This window comes from Polypterus senegalus, chromosome 8 (assembly GCF_016835505.1).
Source record: "Polypterus senegalus isolate Bchr_013 chromosome 8, ASM1683550v1, whole genome shotgun sequence".
NCBI lineage: Eukaryota > Metazoa > Chordata > Cladistia > Polypteriformes > Polypteridae > Polypterus > Polypterus senegalus.
In genome coordinates, this window is record NC_053161.1 from 122,728,506 (window position 1) to 122,750,844 (window position 22,339).

Genomic DNA, 22,339 nt, shown 5'->3' on the forward strand with positions numbered 1-22,339 from the left:
TATTTGACATAACAAAATGCTTAAGCCAAATGTCTGATCCTGTATAAATATTCCCTGTGGTTATGTATAAATATGTATGTGCAGTCTAAATCTGCAACTAAGGCAGCTATTAAAGACTTCTTTTATGCTCGTGATTATTCACATCGATGATAATAAGGATGGCGGTATGATGGCGCAGTGGTAGCGCTGCTGCCTCGCAGTTAGGAGACCTGGGTTCGCTTCCTGGGTCCTCCTTGCGTGGAGTTTGCATGTTCTCCCCGTGTCTGCGCGGGTTTCCTCCAGGTACTCCGGTTTCCTCCCACAGTCCAAAGACATGCAGGTTAGGTGGATTGGCGATTCTAAATTGGCCCTAGTGTGTGCTTGGTGTGTTTGTATGTGTCCTGCAGTGGGTTGGCACCCTGCCCAGGATTGGTTCCTGCCCTTTGTTAACTGGGATTGGCTCCAGCAGACCCCTGTGTTCGGATTCAGCGGGTTGGAAAATGGATGGATAATAAGTATTGAGTCTGTGATGGTGGCAAACAAGTCCTTTCACCTTCATGCATTGAAATATATGGTTGGCTCTACATGTCCCTCTCAATGGGAACAGTGAGTGGAGCTGATTTAAGGAGACTACTTTTTTAAGTGAACTTTAGATTTGTTTTTAGTTTTTTTTTGTTTGCTATTGACCTCCGGAGAAATGTGCCCCTTAGTGGGTTGCTTTGTTGCAAAGACATGCCACTTCATATTATGCTTATTGTAGCTTCAGGAAATGTCACAGAGCAAGCAGTTCAATGGGCTTTTCTTATCTCCTTTAAAAATAACAAGACATTGCACTTGATTTATTTGTGAATAAGCCACCATATACATAGAAGAAAATATACAGTATATTTCTTCTCTTACTACAAGTATTCCACTACAGGTTAATAGGAGACCAGAATATATTCTGAAAGCACTGGATTAAAGGCGGAGTTCACATATAGGTTCTCTGACAGGCCACTTCACTAAAACTCAGTAACCTCATGCAATAACCTATAATTATGGCTACCATAATACACCAGACACTGTGGACCACCCTTTACTTGTTTGAGACAAAAAAGAGATATCTATAAGGTATCCATTTTACACAACATTTTTTTCCTTTTCTGCCTGAAACTGATCTCTCCCTCTAATCTCTAAGACTTTAATTTTTTAAATCCTGGGTTGTGGCAGTGCCTGTTCGTTGAATCATCCCATGATAGTGTCTCAAAGGCTAGCCTAGTGTTCAATAAGGAAAATAGCATAACATGTGAAAGACACGTCAGATATGAATACAGGTGAAAGGGAATGTGTTTGGTCATCTAAACCAGTAAGACAACTGTTTTAAATAATTTTAAAATTCTCATTTAGAAATGTTAAGATTTAAAGCCAGTACAGGAAACTGTCAAGAGTATGCATAAAATAAAATCGAGTGGAGTTTCCTGCGTCAGAATCAACACTTTCACCTTCTCTTCAAACACATCAGTCTTTCATTCCAAAATGGCTCCATGGGAGTTGGCAGTGTGATGGTCTGGTGTCCTGTTTGTGTTGGCTTCTGCCATCCGATAGTCAGGGGGCTAGGTTTTTTAATTAAGAGGAGCTGAGAATGTTATACTAAGTACATTTCAAATCACATTGAATTTTTTTTTTTTTTGTGATCGGACAGTGGTTACTGCTTCCGACCTACATTTCCAACACAATGAGTTTGAAACTTGATCTGGTTATTGTCTGTGTGGAGTTGACACAATGTCCTCTCTCCTGCTCTGGTGTTTACCCACATCCTAAATATGTACCAGTCACTTTAACCAGACTGTTTGTATGGATGTGTACATGAGTGTACCATATTATGGACTGGTGTCACATCTAGAGTTGGTTCTGACCTTGTGCTCAGTGCAGATGGAATAATCCTCAAAAGATAATCAATGAGAAATAAAAATGTAGCAAATAAAGAAAGAGAAGGACCAGGGTTAATTTTTTGGCGAAAGAATATGCTAGGGATGGAGTCCCAGTAGCTTCTGGTAAGAGCTCTTTCTGTTGACCCCAGGTGCCGCTTCATACCTTAGCTCCATATTTTAGTTAAAAGGCAAGGCACCCTTGATTGCTCCTGATAAAGTGAGTTGTGCTTCCTAATGGTCAAAATGCAACTGTTTCCCTGAGCAAGTTCTTCTGACCTTTTGTTAGCAACTTATACGCTCTCTTTTACTTCATTATACATTAGATTTAATACCAACCAGTAATAATTAGGGAGTAGCATTGCTTTGTGGCTGTTTTCACACAATGGCACCAACACTTGTTGGAATTCTGTATTTACCAGTGGGCTCTACTCTTTCCTCAGCCACTGTACCTTTTTTGGAAATCATATGTAAGCTGGTCAAAATATTCATCTGTCTGTCAGAAAATATACCTAGTATAGAGTATACTTCCCAAAACTGGCATGGTCAGGTTACCTTTACAACTGACTGTTCAACTTCTTCCATACTTGATTATAGTGCAAGCAGATTCATGCAAAAAGTGAGACATAATAAATATAGGGTGGGGAGGTGGGCACAGGTGGAAATAAGCACAATGACTAGGTGTCTCCCATCACGTCTTTTATTTGCAACTATGATATAAATGCTGAATCAGTCCCACAAACAGTTGAGCAATACTGGTACTGTAACAGTAACAAAAGCATGCATTATTAATGAGAGCAAATGGCCTGAATCATTGGATCATGCATCTCTTTTACAGTGTGCTGTACTGTATGTGGGTTTGTACATCTGGACCCTGACTACAGTGTGCCAGCAGCTCAAGAGACAGTATTAGCATATTGTTTCTTGGGGAATGCCCTTGAATGTGCTTGAGTAGCTGTCTTGAGTGAGAGACGTGAGCTGCATTACTAAAATAAATAATAAAATAGACAGAGAGAGGGAGGGAGAGAGAGAGAGAGAGAGAGAGAGAGGGAAATTTGTTTCACTTTGAAAACATCAGTGCCGTTTGCAGGAGCTGAATGCTAGAGCTCCAAACACTCATCAGGAAAAACATGTTCTCTGCTTAACCAAATAGCTGGCATTTGCTTCTCTACGTCTGGACGAGACTCTTTGCTTGGAGGTCCAGTCACTCATCTGTCCCCAGACGAAGTGATCTATGTGCCGCCAGGTAAGACGATAATCGTCATTGCTGTGCCAAGAAACTTTCCTTTTAATGTGGCTTCTGCAGGTCAGAAAACTGATGGAGGCTCCACCTTTATTATACAACTCGGCTCTTCTGAGATACCTAAGGGGAATTTATAATGAAGATGTAAATATGCTTTGGAAAGACAAATTGGGAGGGTGAATGTGTGTTTGTGTGTGTGTATGGGGGTTGAAACTGAGAGAGAGAGTGCTGTTGTGCATCTTGTTAGAGATGCTGGCTGAAAAATGTGGTAGTTGCTTTTTTCCTACTAAAACCTCAGTCTTTACAGTTAGGCAGTAGTAATGATGGCTCTGACTTTTTCATAATGGCAAATGTCGGAGGAAATCGTGTCACCTGTCAGTGCGCTTAGTGAACTGTAGTGTTTGACACCGTAAGAGAGAAAGAAACAGCTGTAGCATTACATTTAAGAGAAAAAAACAAGCAGGGTGATGATAATAAGTTTAATTTTTGGTCCTAGTGTTGTAATCTATTACCTAAAATAACCTAAATAATCTTTACATGAATACTAAGGTATATAGCTTACATTTTCATATTTAATCTGCATAATAAAGCCTGTGCTTGATCTTTAACTCATCGGGGCATACAACTGCATAGGTTTTAACTACTAAATTGTGGTGAACATTGTTTTTAGGTCACTGGTGCTGTAAATTGCTGCTGCTGTACCACAATCTATCTTTATCCTTTCCGGTTAATTATAGACAAACACGCAAGATGTAAATTAAGTGAACAATCAATTTGATTTTTCAGGGGGGAGTAATATAAAAGTATCACAATAAGACAGTATGATTTTCTCTCCTTTAAGTACCAAGACCTCCGACAAGTATGAATCAAGGCGACATGTGCATGGATGACAGCTGGAGATTTACTCCTTTCAGGAATGCTCACAAAAAAGAGACAAGGAACCCCAAGCAGAATCTCATCAGGAGTGTGTCAGACAGAATGCTTGAAAGTGGAGGCTATACAGTGTGTTTGGATCTGTTGTTTTATGTACTTTATGCAAAAATTGATTGTTTTCCTCAAATGTATACATCCATCAATAAAACTCAAAAACCTTGAAGTATTTAACAGTTCTGAACTTATTCAGCAGTTAATGAGGAATGTGATTAAAACAACTTTTCTGCTTTGGTGGATACTCCCTTTAAATAAAGTAATGTTTTTCTCCTTTTAGATCCAATGGTCAATAAAAAAGACAAAGATGTGGAATGGATGTAAGAAAGTAGAACTGCTTTTTGCATTTAATGCATGGTGGGGGATACATAGCTGCTGATCAAGGCTATTCTAATTTTTCTTCATTGCTCAAATAACACATAGGGGCCAGTATTTTAAAGTAGATTAGGGCTTCAGTTAAACTTTAAGCCATTGTTGCTCCTCTGCTGCATATAATTATATCTGTCATGACTAGCTAACATATTTCAATCAGTTTTTGAACACCGCTTTTAGAAATTCACTTCCATCCTTGTTATTTCTGTCACTGTACATAACAAGACATGAAAGTGTAGCTTAAAGTGTTATGTGGTTTAAAAGGACATTTTTCTAATGATATAAGAAAATCTATCATTAGTAAATTCTATAGGATATTTTGTTCTTTTTTTAACCTCTTTGATCACGAAGTAATTTTAGAATTATTGATTTTGAGTAGCATCATCATTTGTTTGGGCTGAGTAACTTGTTTTCACGGTATTTAAAACATGCTTTGCAAAATTGAGTGACTAGCCCCATGGTAGTACAGTGGTTAGCACCTTTTCTTCACAGATACAGCTTTATGAATTGAATTGAATCCAATACCATTTTTATGCATATTTCCATATGTTTGTAAAAATATAAAGGTTACATTAATCGTTGATTGCAAATTATCTTGGGTGGGTGTACAAGTAGGCTCTGTGATGTCCAGGGCTATTTCCTTCCTTGCAGCTAGTTTTCAGCCCCACACTACAGTAGTTCCGAGACTGATATATGTTAAAATTGTATAATGTTTTCATTCATACATTTAGTAAGAATTTAATTTTGGTGAGGTTATACTAATCTTTATTTATTACTGCTTTTTATATAGTGAGAAGACAAGCAAAATTACACCTTTTATTGGCTAACTAGAAAGATTTCAATATGCAAGCTTTTGAGGCAACTCAGGCCTCTTCTTCAGGCGAGAGGTCATTTATATATTTTTATTTACATGATTACATCTTGCTTGAAGAAGGAGCCTAAGTTGCCTCAAAAGTTTGCATATTGTCATCTTTTTAGTTAGTCAATAAAAGGTGTCATTTTGCTTGACTTCTCACTACATCCATAATGGCTAACATGGTACAGCACCCTAGTTCTATATGTTATAGTATATAATAGCTATTTGTAAACTAAGAAAATACTCTATTTTTTTTAAAAAAAGTGTCATTATTTAATTTATCAAATACATATTACATTGCACCAGTAAATGTTTATCACAGTCTGATCTGATAAAATTATTTCAGAAGAAGCATGCTTTTTTGATTGTTATTTTTGATCAAAGGTATGACAAGTATCCTTGTGTCTTTTTGTGTTACTGTCTACTACATTTTAGGACCAGACTTAAAGAATGGTATGCACCCAGTGCCAAACTTGTTTAATCCAAATAAAGAGTCACAGGGAGCCAAAGCTATAACATTAGCACAAAGCAGGATGGAGCATACCTACAATCACAATTACGGAACAATGTTTGATTTGTTAATCAGCTTAAATCTTTAAAATATGTGCTCAATTCCAGAATTCAGTGCTGCTCACTTTGGAAATTTACCTTTTCTGCTTGAGGTTCCTCTCTTTATCTCTCTCTCTCTCTCCCTATTCCCTTCAATGCTGTAGAATCATTTTCTTTATTAAGCCTTAAACTTAAATTTTGCCTGTATACCTACTGGACAGAACACTCAATGATAATAAATGCACCCCGGAACATGATTTGTATACTGTAAAAGTACATCTAAATACAAACAGGTCTTGGGTTATAAACAATTCTTTCCCTGTGATTATTAATAACCCAAATTTGTATGTACAGTAAGTTCCATTACTGAAAAATCACTACAAATTCATTATGCTCTGTACTTATTTTACAGAAATTTGAACCAGGGGTGAAAAAATATGTCAACCACATGCTGAAAACATAATTTTTGATAAATACAGTATTTCAAAGAGTTGGAAAAGGCATGTTGATGACATGAGAATACACTACTAACTGACCATTGTGAGACAGGTACTGTATCCACTGAGGAAACACTCAAGTTGTCAATTCCCCGTCCCAACAACTATACTCCCTGAAACAGCATGGATGGAATGCATACATGGGGTGGAGGCGCAAATAGTGGGTGTGCTGAGCATGTATTGCATAGAGGCCCCAAACCTCTAGGGAACTCCAAGAATGTCCATACACATAGGTGACATCTATGGGTTGACAAAGGGAACACTGCCACCTCAGTCCTTGAGCAGTGCCTGAGAAAAGTCACAATTGTAAAAATGAGTTGAAAAGTTTTACTTGTTGTTACAGGGTACTAAGGGATCGTTTAAACCTCACACTCAGAACACATATGTGCACGCATCATGGGAGCCATGTGTCCCCAGCATTCTTTTGACTTGTCTTCAAAGCATGTTGTCAGAAATTAACGTGATGCGTGTTGCAGTACCAGCAAAAATATGGGTGGCGTGTGTGTTCAAGTTTTAGGTATGTGATAATAGCATTGTTGTTTACAATCAACATGTGATAGTAAGCCACAATGCCACTCCAGCATCGATAAATAAATTTGCATGCTTTGATATTTGATGAAAGGTTTGATGTGGTGAGGCAAATCATAAAACTTAAATGCTGACGTGAATGTATTCATGGGATATTTTTCATCCATTTCCTTCATAGGTAATACAAGTGTCACATATTTCCCACCGTAGTGACTCAATGCATTTAAAAGTCTCACATACCATCTTCCATGTCACTGTTGCCATCTTTCCTTTTTTTTTTTTTTTTTTGCACCTTTGCAACAGCATCACAGTGGATGTTGTTTTCTCACCATGAAGATTTCTCACACTGCCACTCAGTTAAATACTCTGGATTTTCTTAAATTATGTGCATAAGTATAGTCGGTACATGGCATGCATAGAAGCAGCGTCCTCAAGCGCACATGTCACGTAGCTTTAACTACAGTATATCCCCGGCCCTTAAAAGTGACTCAATTCCAATTTTTGGCTGATATCTGAGTTTGTTTGGTTTGACTTTTGAAATCAATTTGGCAAACAATTTTAATTGGATATGTCTGTAAAATTGGATATGAGTAGCTATTTTGAAACTGCAAAATTAACAAAAATGAATTCATCAGATAGTTGAATCTCCAAAATTAATAAAAACAAATTAATTAGACAGAAGCAACCTAATGGGCAACCAAGAATACTAGCTACATGCTCATTGCTGCAAGGCTGACTTTACATTTTTTACAATACCCGATGTCTGCAATTTTGCCAGGTTACAAGTGCTCAAAGGTGCATAGAGTGGGATCATCCTTATCAGAACTGTGCATAGAAACCTCAAGGCACAAGAGAGAAGCCAGAACTGGTGAAAACAAGATGTGGAGGGATTTAATGCAAAATAGTAGTTTCACAATATCAACATATTGAGGGGTACATTTGATTACTGCAACATCTGACTGCAAGACTCACTTGGAAAAATATGCACTTGAGGTGCAACATTTCAGAACATATGCAGCAATTAACCTGCATTGGCAGTTCTTATTTCCTTCTTTTTGCATTTAACATTTGTTTAAAGACATTGAATTTGCGTCACAAAGTTTGACCTGTAACAGCCATATAAACACAGTGGCTCACTATTTAAGCCAGTAGCCTAAAAGGTGTCTTATGATGATGGTGACAGTATAATCATAATCTTATTATACAATTCCATTAATAAAAAAGATATACTGTAAATTAATTTAAGGTCTCTTAAGTAAACTATCTGTAATAATTTAATCGCAAAGTTCAATGAAAATGAAGTATAATAATGATGTTAAACATGTACATATGAATCCTGTTTACTAATCTTTATCATCACTAGGGGGCTCTGCTCCCTATTCGCTTTGCTCACCAACCCCCAGTCTTGGACTACGTGCTAGCCACTTCGCAGCTCTACCACTCGCATATAGGGGTGCGGATGTACAATTTAAACAGATTGTTATTTTTATGGGAATTGTTACATATGCATATGCATACATTACAGCGAGTAATTAACCATAGTAAAAAATATCAGAATGTAATAAATTGAAAGAAAATTATTTTTCATGTTGTGTTAGAGGTATTCGTTGTGCTATACGTTTTTGTTCTGTTTGGCTTTGAAATAAACATGCAAATACTTTTTAAACTTACACTTTAACTGTAAAACTTCAGTAAAAACAAAAATTGGAATTCACTTTTCGTCAATATCGTATTGAATTTTGATTCCGTGTTTGGAGAGTTACATCGTGACAATGCAACGTATAACTGCCTGTGATTCAATATCATTTTTTTCTCTCTAATAATTAAAACCGACTTTTTTGAATTTTTCTCCCTGTGATTTGTTGTCATAGCAAAAGCTATTCTAATGAGAAACTGTAAACATTTTAATATGAATGGCATATGAAGATCTCCTATGGTGTCTAATGTTATCCGTGGAAGATGTACTACATTACCTTTTTTGTCACCTGTTAAAATTTTACATGTCAGAATTGTTCGACCAATTTTGAATGCAACTAATCTTGTCCTATTGCAGAGCCCATCACTCATACATAAATCACGTAATAACATTACGATACATCCTTATTTCAACAATAATTCAGTCAGTGGAAGACTGGACGGTGTTAACGTTTGTAGATATTCTACAGGATTTTGTAAGTTGATGTTTTCATCTTCCGCAACATCACCACCAACTGTTTCAGCATAGTGTGTTGATACGCATTTAACCAATTTTCCATGTAACCGATCAACATTTTTACGTTAATTCATTTGACTTCATTGTTTCTCGGTGCTGGGATTGCCCGTGTACTCATTTCTTCTGTTGATAACCCTTCAGGATTAAAGTCTTCAATAAGATTTGGGCATAATAAGTCTTCTTTTATTAGGAAGTTATATTGAGGAAAACAAAAAAAATTATAAGAACTGAGAGTGCAGAAATTGTCTGACTAAAGCATTCACAAGAATGAGAAGTGAGAGGACTGTGGGCATGGGCCATTAACCAGAAATGGTCGAGAGGAGGGCGGGACTTGAAAAAATCTCTTAGAAATAGTCTTGTCTCATCTCAAGATTTTCTTTAATAATAGAGAGATATGCAAATAATGTAATATCACCATTAATCAGTACAAGATATCAAAGAGTTTTTTTTCTCATTGAGAGACTATAGAACTTATTTGTAGCATGCAAGGAATGAAGAGTGTAACCAGTCAAGCTATAGATAGCTATGAACAATGGAGGACAATATTTTTTGCAATTTTAAAGTAAGCTTTACTGTAAGCCCATTTGAGAGATGCTAATGCTTAAATTATAATGTGTGTATTAAATTAACCTTTAGCAATGCATTGAGAGCACTGAGTTTGCAGTAATTTTGTCATATTGATTGTTTAAGCTTATATTGCTGCATGTGTTACAAATTTTACACTAGTTTGGTCATTATTATTACTGTTGTTGTAATTGTTGGATTATGCTCTATGTTGTAGGGTATCATTTTTTTGCCCCAAAACACTCCTCTCCATTTATGACAAGTTGGTGCTTTACAAAATGCATGCAAAATGGTGACCCAAAATTCAAAACAGCTTGTTGCTCCAATGCATAGGATACTGGAAGTTACACACATCAGGTTCTAGTGTTAAGCTAAATGGCCAGATGCGAGTCTAACTTCTTACCTGTGATGGAGCTTATTGCATGCTGCTGGTTGCGCATTGCCATTACATTCAATGACACATCAGTAAAAACACAAAATGATTAAAAATGGTGACTGTGTCTTAACTAATTTTCTATTTGTACAGTAATTAAAAATCATACATTCTTAGCTGAAACTTAATATTTATTCAGTTAAAAACAAATATGTTTTAGATTTTGTGTGTTTATTCATATCATGAAGTCCCGTCAAATAAAACACATTCAGAAGCTGTTTGTCCGGGGGAGTCTTCCAAATGTCAACTGTTTTTTCATTTGATATGCCGTGATATAAATGGTACCCTACCGCCACCCGTTGTCTGGGTCACCTCCAAAATAATAAAAATTATTTGCCTTCGTCCTATCTGCCTCTTGCCTACCCTTTAACTGTTCGCTCCCTTCTCAACCTGGTGCTGTCTTTTTCTCGCTTCAACAACAACTACCACTTCCGAATCCCCCTCCCTTTTTTCCCCATGCACCCTTAATTAACCCTGATCCTCTCTCTAGGGAAGTGCCCCGAGCCCTTACGAAGTGTGTTCCCCCAAGACCCCACCCCAACACTGCTTTCACTCCCTAGAGGCCATGCAGTGGCAAGACACATCACAATATTGTGAGACTGCCATAACCTGAAACTCTCCTGTAATTCATCTACTTCTCCCTGTGCCTACATCCTACCAGGACAGTGATGTTCCATAAACAGTACATTTACACATCTGTTACTTACCTATTAAAAATGGTCAATAATGTTACACTCGATACAATATCTTTCTTCCTTGCATCAAGATAAAGGTAAATCAGGTAAATCTCTTATTCTGTCCATCTTATTTGAAAAGCAAGCAGTACATTAAGTATGCACAGTAAATTAAATTATAAGGTGAAAGAATAGCTAGCACATTATTTAACAACAGTTTATTAAAGACATTTGGAAAATTAAAATGGGTTGAAATCATGTGCTTGAAAGACCCAAAAAAAAATATTTCTAAAGAGATGAGAAGGTGATGTCTGATGGAGCCAAATAAGAAACTAAACATCTGGAGGTGGCTTAAATCCAATACATGGCAAGAAAGATGTAACAGATGCACTCTCACACACACTCTAGTGATTTCAAATTTCCCATGTTGTGCTGATAAGAGTCATAAGATGTCAGAAAACATAATGAAGAGGTAATTTTACTAAAAGTCTTATATGACTGTGACAGTGCTGTCAGTCTGTGACAACTGATTTTCCTACATTGTCTGTGTTTTTGGCTTGTTGATGTACTGTTTCATTGACTTTCCTGTCTGGTTTGACAGATTTGTACACATAATGCGATGCTGGATAGAGTTAGCAACACTTTTATTTTCACTTTAAAGAGCTCTGTGTTACAGCTCAGTGTGAAAGTCACTTTAGAATGCGAGATACAACTGATAGACTGGTAACCATTGAAACATAATGCTAGCATTTATTATGGCCCTGAGCAAGTGAGTTTTGGTCTGTATACATGCCTATTATGATTAGCCTATTCTGTAAATTTCAGATAAGTTGCCCACTATGATCTTAGGGTTACTTATTAAAGCCCACTGTATTTTGGATTATTGAGCTTTTTACCATTAACTTTAAGGCAAGTGTACAAATTGACTTTTTTAAAGCTCACTTATAAATGTTGTAAAAGAGAACACAAAAACAAGAAAAAGTTTTGGGAATCCACCTCGCATATTGTCAAAAAGTTTAGCTCTGTATAGTGGTCTCAAAAGACTGAGTCCTGAATGGAACTGACTGGGGAAGGCAAGTGACTGCTTTTATAGGTGCTGGAAAGGAAGAGGAGGATCCAACAGGGCACTGGTGGAAGTGAGGTCAGCAGGAGGGCATGGTCTGGAGAAGGAAGTGGAAATTGGTTAGGCTGTAGTCAGTCTTCTCTTCTATGGTTCTGCAGAGGACCGAGAAGGGGATGTTAGTGCACTTTATCAACCCCTTACCCAGTGTTTTACCCTTAGTTAAGCCCATAGACTGCCTACCATGTGTGACAATGAATATACAGTGCATCCGGAAAGTATTCACAGCGCATCACTTTTTCCACATTTTGTTATGTTACAGCCTTATTCCAAAATGGATTAAATTCATTTTTTTCCTCAGAATTCTACACACAACACCCCATAATGACAACATGAAAAAAGTTTACTTGACGTTTTTACAAATTTATTAAAAATATAAAAAAAGAAATGAGATGAGAAATCACATGTACATAAGTATACATAGCTTTTGCACAATACTTTGTCGATGCACCTTTGGCAGCAATTAAAGCCTCAAGTCTTTTTGAATATGATGCCACAAGCTTGGCACACCTATCCTAGTTTTGCCCATTCCTCTTTGCAGCACCGCTCAAGCTCCATCATGTTGGAAGGAAAGTGTCGGTGCACAGCCATTTTAAGATCTCTACAGAGTTGTTCAATCGGATTCAAGTCTGGGCTCTGGCTGGGCCACTCAAGGACATTCACAGAGTTGTCCTGAAGACACTCCTTTGATATCTTGGCTGTGTGCTTAGGGTCATTGTCCTGCTGAAAGATGAACCGTCGCCCCAGTCTGAGGTCAAGAGCGCTCTGGAGCAAGTTTTCATCCAGGATGTCTCTGTACATTGTTGCAGTCATCTTTCCCTTTATCCTGACTAGTCTCCCATTTCCTGCCGCTGAAAAACATCCCCACAGCATGATGCTGCCACCACCATGCTTCACTGTAAGGATGGTATTGGCCTGGTGATGAGCGGTGTCCGGTTTCCTCCAAATGTGACGCCTGGCATTCACACCAAAGAGTTCAATCTTTGCCTCATCAGACCAGAGAATTTTGTTTCTCGTGGTCTGAGAGTCCTTCAGGTGCCTTTTGGCAAACTCCAGGCAGGCTGCCATGTGCCTTTTACTAGCGGAGAAGTAGTGTGTGCTGTGATGGCGCCGTTGTATCTGGCATGCCATTTTTCGCTCTCTCTGTCTCTGTTTTTAGTGCTTATGTTTTTATTTTTGTCTATTTTAACTACTAGCTGTGAAACGGCGTTGGTCTATGACCGCCAAACACTTCTGAACATTCGAGTGGCTTTTGAAACAGCTAGGACCGACACTTGCGCGTCATCTAGGATTGACGCTTGTGCGCCTTGTCCCTTTCCGCGGCCCACTCATTCCTGCATTTTCCCTGTTTGCCAGTGTCGGCATCTTACTGACTTACCCTGGAAAAGGAAGCGAAGGAGGAAACGCGGAAAGCGAGGTGGAGTCGCAGCTCGTTTGAGATCTTCTGCTTGCCTGCTGTCTGTCGGGACTGGGATGATCCGCGGGTTACGTCTTCATTGGCGTTCGCTGGATGCATCGTATCGTTGGCTTCGACCAGTTGTCCCCAGCCTTGTTTCTTTGCGCCGTTTTCCTCCGCGTGTTCGTCGTGGTGGAGTAAATGAGTCTAATCTTCGACCGGTTCGTAGTTCCACACAAGTTGCCGTTTCATGTGGCTTTAATCAACGCACGCTCGCTGGTAAATAAGACTTTTATCTTAAATGACTTTTTTACTTTACATGCTCTGGATGCTTTATGTATTACCGAAACTTGGATTAAACCTGGTGATTTAAGTCCCTTCACCGAACTTCTGCCCCCGGGCTGTAGCTTTTTAAATTCACCTCGGATATCTGGCCGTGGTGGGGGCTTGGCTACAGTGTTCAAAAACTCGTATCTCTGTAGCCGATTGTCAACTGGGCCTTATAATTGTTTTGAAGTTCTGTTGTTTCAACTTTCTCTAGTGAACCCTGTTGTTTTTGCTGTCATCTATCGACCACCCAGTGTTAATAAGGATTTTCTTAATGAATTTGCTCAATTTCTGAGTGAAATTGTCGTTAGTTATGACAGGATTTTAATACTGGGAGATTTTAATATCCATGTGTGTTGTGGCTCTAAACCATTTTCAAAGGATTTTCTTAGTATAATTGATTCCTTTGATTTTGTGCAATGGGTGACTGGACCTACTCATGCTCAGGGACATACATTGGATTTGATTCTATCTCGTGGTCTGTCACTGTTTGATATAAAGATCATGGACGCTGGTATATCTGACCATCTGCCTATTCGGTTTTCTATGTTGTTCGACGGAAATACCCCAAGCCAATCATCACTGTTACGCTGGACTCGTATTTTTACGGATCGCTCAAGAGAAGAATTCTCTTCGAAGTATGAACTATTAAGTGCTACTCAGGTTATGGACTCTCTCACTTGTTGCTTGGATGCAAATGAACATCTTAGTAATTTTAATAATAATTGTTTAAATATCTTAAATTCTATCGCACCATTAAGGGTGAAAAAACGTAAGCAAAATTCAGTATTTTGGCATAATGATACCACTCGTTCCCTCAGACAGGCTTGTAGAAAGGCAGAACGAAAGTGGAAAAAGACAAATTACAAGTTTCAGATGAAATCCTACGGATTCTCTTTCTGCCTTTCAGCGAGCTGCTAAGGCAGCAAAGTGTAAATATTTTTCAGAGTTAATAACACAAAACAGCTATAAGCCAAATATTTTATTCTCTACTATTGAGACTGCACTTCATCCAAAAGTTAATCTTTTTCCTGAGGTATCTGACACTCTATGTGAGAATTTTGCTGTTTATTTTAATGATAAGATCTCTGAAATAACAGCTACATTGTCAATGTCTTCTTATAAATTGGTTGAAGCTCCATATTCTGGTTCTATGTGGTCTGGATTTGAGTCTGTGAACCTGAACACCTTGATTAGGACTATGTCTAGTTTGAAATCCACAATGTGTCCCCAGGATGTTATTCCACCACGCTTTCTCAGGCAGATTATTGACACTGTTGGCCCTGATCTGCTGTCTGTTATTAACAAGTGTCTCCAAACTGGTACTGTTCCCCATGATTTCAAACTTGCTACAGTGAGACCTCATCTTAAAAAAACAAATCTTGATTCCACACTGCTGTCTAATTTTCGTCCCATTTCAAATCTGCCTTTTTTATCTAAAATCCTTGAGAGAGTTGTTTTAAACCAACTTCAGTCACATTTATCTTATAATTCTATTTGCGAAAAATTTCAGTCTGGTTTTAAATCTTGCCATAGCACGGAGTCAGCCCTCTTACGAGTTTTAAATGATGTCATGTTGACTACGGACTCTGGCCAGTTTATGGCTTTGGTTTTGTTAGACCTCAGCTCTGCCTTTGATCTGGTCAATCATAATGTTCTAATTTCACGTCTTGAAACGTCGTTGGTTTACGGGCATAGTATTGCAATGGTTTAGGTCATATCTTTCTGATAGGAGGTTTGTGGTCAATATTGGGCACCATTCCTCTTCTGAGATACAGTTAAGATCTGGTGTACCTCAGGGATCGATTCTGGGTCCAGCGTTGTTCTCTCTTTATCTGCTTCCATTAGGGTCTATCTTTAGTAAATATGGGGTCTCTTTCCATCTGTATGCAGATGATACTCAGATTTATATTCCTTTAAAGCGTGGAAATAAGAATGCCTTTAAGCCTATTCTGGATTGTCTGGAGGAGCTAAAACTTTGGCTGGCAACAAACTTTTTGAGCCTCAATGAGAGTAAAACTGAATTCATAGTGTTTGGTCCCACTGATCAATGCGTATATGATTTTAAAAGTACATCTCTATCACCGTACAGTACCTCATGTGTCAGAAATCTGGGTGTTTTGTTTGACAGTAACCTCAAATTTGATAAGCAGATAAGTACAGTGGTTAAGTCTTGTTTTCACCATATTTGTCTTCTTTCAAAAGTAAAGCCATTTCTATCTCTAAAGAAGCTTGAAATAGCTATGCATGCATTTGTAACATCTCGGCTTGACTACTGCAATTCTTTATATGTCGGTGTCTCTCAGTCTTGTGTCTCTCGATTGCAGTTAGTCCAAAATGCAGCAGCCCGGCTTCTCACAGGAAAGTGCAAATACGAGAATATTACGCCGGTTTTAATTTCACTTCATTGGCTGCCAGTTAAATATAGAATTGATTATAAAATCCTAATGTTTGTTTTTAAATCTTTACATAGTCTGGCTCCACAGTACTTAACTGATTTGTTACAGCCTTACATTCCATCAAGATCACTCAGATCTACTAATCTTAATTTGTTGCAAGTGCCTAGGTCAAGACTAAAAACCCGAGGTGACCGTGCCTTTTCTGTTGTTGGTCCAAAGTTATGGAATGATCTCCCGTTTCACATTAGAACTGCTCCAACCTTGTCTGTTTTTAAGTCCACTCTTAAAACGTATCTATTTTCCTTGGTGTTCAACATCTCTTGAACTATTGTTCTGTGTTTTTGGCCTTAGGAACTTCGCCTGTGTTTACAGCTTGTGTGATATCATGTTTTATAATTTGTGTCTGTTTTATTGTGTATTTATTAATAGTGTTGTAAAGCACTTTGGTCAACCTCGGTTGTTTTTAAATTGTGCTCTATAAATAAAAATTGTATTGTATTGTATTACTAAGGAGTGGCTTCCGTCTGGCCACTCTACCATACAGGCCTGATTGATGGATTGCTGCAGAGATGGTTGTCCTTCTGGAAGGTTCTCCTCTCTCCACAGAGGACCTCTGGAGCTCTGACAGAGTGACCATCGGGTTCTTGGTCACCTCCCTGATAAGGCCCTTCTCCCCCGATCGCTCAGTTTAGATGACCGGTCATCTCTAGGAAGAGTCCTGGTGGTTTCAAACTTCTTCCACTTACGGATGATGGAGGCCACTGTGCTCATTGGGACCTTCAAAGCAGCAGACATTTTTCTGTAACCTTCCCCAGATTTGTACCTCGAGACAATCCTGTCTCGGAGGTCTAGAGACAATTCCTTTGACTTCATGCTTGGTTTATATACAGTATATATATATATATATATATATATATATATATATATATATATATATATATATATATATATATATATATATATATATATATATATATAAACTGCTCAAAAAAATTAAAGGAACACTTTGAAAACACATCAGATCTTAATGGGAAAAATAAATCCTCCTGGATATCTATACTGATATAGACTGGGTAATGTGTTAGGAACAAAAGGATGCCACATCGTTTGATGGAAATGAAAATGATCAACCTACAGAGCCCTGAATTCAAAGACGCCCCAAAAATCAGAGTGAAAAAATTATGTGGCAGGCTAGTCCATTTTGCCAAAATTTAATTGCAGAAACTCAAAATTGTACGCAGCACTTTGTAGGGCCCCTGTGTTCTTGTATACATGCCTGACAACATCAGTGCATGCTTCTAATGAGATGACAGATGGTGTTGTGGGGGATCTCCTCCCAGATCTGGACCAGGGTATCACTGAGCTCCTGGACAGTCTGAGGTGCAACCTGGTGGCATTGGATGGACCAAAACATAATGTCCCAGAGGTGTTCTATTGGATTTAGGTCAGGAAAGTGTGGTGGCCAGTCAATGGTATCAATTCCTTCATCCTCCAGGAACTGCCTGCATACTCTCACCACATGAGGCCAGGAGCCACTGTACCAGCATAGGGTCTGACAATGGGTCCAAGGATTTCATCCTGATACCTAATGGCAGCCAAGGTGCCTTTGTCAAGCCTGTAGCGGTCTGTGTGACCCTCCATGGATATGCCTCCCCAGACAATCATTAACCCACCACCAAACTGCTCATGCTGAATGATGTTACAGGCAGCATAATGTTCTCCATGGCTTCTCCAGACCCTTTCACTTCTGTCATGTGCTCAGGGTGAACCTGCTCTCATCTGTAAAAAGCACAGGGCACCAGTGGTGCATCTGCCAATTCTGGTATTCTATGGCGAATGCCAATCGAGCTGCATGCTGCTGGGCAGTGAGCTCAGGGCCCACTAGAGGACATGGGGCCCTTGGGTCACCCTCATGAAGTCTTTCTGGTTGTTTGGTCAGAGACATTCACACCAGTGGCCTGCTGGAGGTCATTTTGTAGGGCTCTGGCAGTGCTCATCCTGTTCCTCCTTGCCCAAAGGAGCAGATACTGGTCCTGCTGATGGGTTATGGACCTTCTATGGCCCTCTCCAGCTCTCCTAGAGTAACTGCTTGTCTCCTAGAATCTCCTCCATGCCCTTGAGACTGTGCAGGGAGACACAGCAAACCTTCTGGCAATGACACGTATTGATGTGCCATCCTGGAGAAGTTGGACTACCTGTGCAACCTCTGTAGGGTCCAGGTATCGCCTCATGCTACCAGTAGTGACACTGACTGTAGCCAAATGCAAAACTAGTGAAGAAACAGTCAGAAAAGATGAGGAGGGAAAAATGTCAGTGGCCTCCACCTGTTAAACCATTCCTGTTTTGGGAGTCATCTCATTGTTGCCCCTTTAGTGCATCTGTTGTTAATTTCATTAACACCACAGCAGCTGAAACTGATTAACAACCCCCTCTGCTACTTAACTGATCAGATTAATATCCCATAAGTTTCATTGACTTTATGCTATACTCTGATTAAAAAAAGTGTTCCTTTAAATCGAGCCCCATGCTATTGTGCTCTGGCCTGCCTGCCTCAATAAGTCACCGTCGCTTCGCTCTTACTTTTTTACCGTTCATTTAATCATGGGGCTCTCTACAGTTTTGTTTATTTTCGGGTTGTAATGTTCATTAAATTTACATATGATCTGGTCCATTGGCGGACCGTGCATCTCACACCTAGGCCTTCAGTACTGCTCCGTCTAAATCAACCCACCCCTCAAAAACTAATTTATGGTTATAAAAACCATCTTAATATGCAGAAATACAGTATAAAGAGCTGCTGCATCGCAGATAGATAACTCCTGTAGCCACAATAAATGCCTTTATTGAATAGACAAAACAGGGGTGAACAAGTTCCTTTCTACTGCAGCCACAGCCGCGACACACATTAAAAACATCAATAACTCATAAACTTGCAATATTATTTAGGAAAATCGCAACATTTTACTCACCAAAAATTCTGATTATTTGTAAACAAAATCCATCCTCCTCTCTTTCCTCAAAAACAGTTCAATCACTCTGTCGTACGGGTTATCCGTGCGCCTCAGTTCCATCAAAAAGTCCCTTTCTATCGCCATCAAAGCTAATGCTGAAAATCGAACCTGCGGCTTCTATCTAATCAATGGGTCTGAATACGGTGACGTGGCTGTACGCCTGCTAGAGGGCTGTGCTGACACCAACTCAAAATCTGATTGGTTGAAGCAACAGGTTAATCAACATTTATTCTGTGTTAGAGTGCCTGCACAATGGATAGTAAAGTCCTCTCTGCCTGGCAACAAATGAAGGCTGAAATGTGATTGATTAAATGCTTTAATAAGAAAATACATGCCTGGAAGCAGTACAACCATCGGAAAAGCTATGAAAGGAAGTGGACAGACTATTTGGAATTATTTAATTTAAGTATTCATGTACAAAATATAATTAACATCAGTTTGTGATTCAGATATTTTTACTTATGAATATGTTAAGCACAGCTCTTCACCCGTGAATATTTACCATATATGGGCAGGCACTCAATTACGTGGGAGGCGTGATGACGCGAGACACAACTCCCCCCCCCACCGCCATCGAGCTGCAATCTATTACAGTATATGGATGAAAAAATAGGTTCCAGTTATGTCCATTGCGCATAAAATTTCAAAATGAAACCTACCCAACTTTTGTAAGTAAGCTGTAAGGAATGAGCCTGACAAATGTAAGCCTTCTACCTGCACGGGAAGTTGGAGAATTAGTGAGTGAGTGAGTGAGTGAGTGAGTGAGTGAGTGAGTCAGTCAGTCAGTCAGTCAGTCAGTCAGTGAGGGCTTTGCCTTTTATTAGTATAGATATACACATAATATATTTTTTTAAGCGATGCATGCTTCAATATATATAGTCCTTATTTGTATTTTCTTTGATGGTTGGGGTTTTTTTTATGAATTATTAATGTAATTTCACAGAATAAGCACAAATTAGCAGTCACAGACCCTTTATTTGCTAATTCCTTTATAAAACTAAATCTCACCCCTTAGAACAACACTACATGAGTTATTGACTCTATGTTGCATCCCATTTATTTGGAAATAGAATTAGAAAGTTGGAAATGATCAAACTTATAAAAATAACAATTACAATTCTATTACTGAAGAATGACAAAATATAATTAATACCGAATCCCATTTAAAATATGATTCAAAGTCTTTCAGTTTTGTACAGCAATGGAAGATGTTTTCTAAAATTGTAAACACACTTTTAAGTTTGAATTTTAGGGCAGTGACATCTGCTTCGTGTTTATTTTTTTAAAATTTGTGTTTTTTCTGTCAAACAACATTCACATTCAACAGATCTGATGAATTTTAAGACAACTGTGCCCTTGCAGTAAATTGTATTTAGACTTTTAAGGTGGTTGGTTTGATTTTTCTAATCCCTACCCCTACTGACAGATATTGACACCAAGTATTTTACTCTGTTGTTTATATGAATGGATTTTCTTCTTTAGAAACATTTTAAGTTTAGTAACAATCTCTTGTATTCTATTTACTAGTTTACTATTGTTAATATGATGAACGAAGGTTGTGTTCTAGTGTTGTTTACTTATTACAGCCATACTTTCTGCATTAGTTCTTACTGTTGAAAAGCAATATTCTGATTTTTAAAATTTTTGACAAACCAATTAAATATAACAGACTAAAAACATAGATAAAAAAATGAAACCTTTACTCTATATTTATAAAGTCTACAATATCTTACTTTACCCGGGACAATAATTATAAAGAAAAACATGAACATTGCAATAAGAAATGTAAAAGCATAATCAAAGTAAAACTGTTGAACCTAGCAGCAGTATACAAAAATGAGTTTATCACCATATATACTACATTCTGAATGGATTACAGGAGTGCATAGAGGCAGACTGAATCAAAATTGGTTTCTGCAATAAGGTATTTACAAAAACAAAGTTTGAATAGCATATAACCCTGCAGTTATGCAAGAGCAATTTCCCCTATCTTTGAAGCCATTCTGTATTTGGATTGTGTAGGGCATCTTCTTTTTATTTTGTGAATATATGTTATTTGTGGTAGCGTGGATGCACAGTATTTTACAGCCGCAGGCACTAAACTTTGATTCCTGACTAGGACATTCTCTTGGTGTAATTTACACTTTCTTTCAGTGTCTGTATGAGTTTTCTCCATACTGTAAGGACAACTCAGAAATTGTTGTTAGTGTGTATAAAGTATGAGCTCTGATGCACTGATATTCCATGATCAAAAGCAGGAGGCAGCAAAGTCAGTCCTGGAGGGCCGCAGTGGCTGCATGATGTCATAGAAAGAACGACTTGACATGTCAGAATGAAAACATGAAGAAATCCTAAAATTAAGTAAGCCTTGGTGTTGATAAGAAATGGTTCAAACTAAGCAGCCGCTATGGCCTTTTACAATTAATTTTGCAAATCCCTATCTGAAGTGGCTACATGTGATGCCTACAACAAACATACTGTATAGCCACCCATCATTTATTTTTACAAATATAACACTGTGTATAGCTTGAATGAACTAGTGAACATAAAGGACATAGATCAAAATGTATTAACACAATTAACACTAATATGTGATAGATGCAACAAAAATATAACTAAGCTGTCATGCAAAATTTGGCAAAAGCAGGAAGTATAGAAAAACACAACAACTTATAAAAGTAAAGATTTAACAAATCACAAGAAATTTAACATTTTAACTAATTCTTAAGTGAAAGATAATTTAAAATAAATGTTTACAGATCCTTCCATTCCTTTTTAATAGTAGCAACATGAACAAAATTATCTGTTATTCTGTGCTAGATGTATGTGTTTGGAGGCACTGAGGTATCTACTGTTCCATTTCCTCATAAGGTGAAATTGAATTTGTAAGGCTGCAATACCCAATAAGAACAAGCCAGTGAATTAATGTAATGTGACTACTCCAGTCTAAATATAGCGATTGTGCATCTTTGGACGTGTGCCTGCTTCCACTTTAGACAAGCAATAGCCATAAAAGTGTACAGAAAAGACAAAGGAGTTTATATTACTGATAAAGCAGTTTGTATTTTGACTGGGTAGTCTTAAATATGATCACTGTTGAGACAACCTGAAAATGTATTCTTTTTGTCTTTTGCATAGGTTCATCTTATGTAATCCCCATTTCCCTTAAGCCCAACATGTACATATTAAACTGGCAGGAAAAATGTATTTAGGTCACAAGTCCCTTTACAGTTTTTTAAAAATAAAACAAAACCTTCTTTTTAATTTTCACTTTTACTTAGTGGTTGTAAAGGGTATGTGAGGCAGTTAAACATGCCATATGGCTAGCTGGATTTTTTTTTTAAA

At 38.1% G+C, this 22,339-nt stretch overlaps 1 protein-coding gene across 9 annotated transcripts in view; it reads left to right on the plus strand.

Annotated features, from left to right (window-relative positions):
* syt1a (synaptotagmin Ia) overlaps nt 1-22,339 on the plus strand; it is a 1,201,488-nt gene that overhangs the window by 809,433 nt on the left and 369,716 nt on the right. For 2 of the 9 annotated variants that reach the window (XM_039761733.1, XM_039761734.1), the window contains exon 1: nt 2,961-3,132. The exons of the other annotated variants lie outside the window; for them this stretch is intronic. The gene's annotated coding sequence lies outside the window, so the exon portion shown is untranslated. Of the gene's footprint in view, nt 1-2,960; nt 3,133-22,339 lie in introns of those variants that run through there. 9 annotated transcript variants of the gene reach the window in all.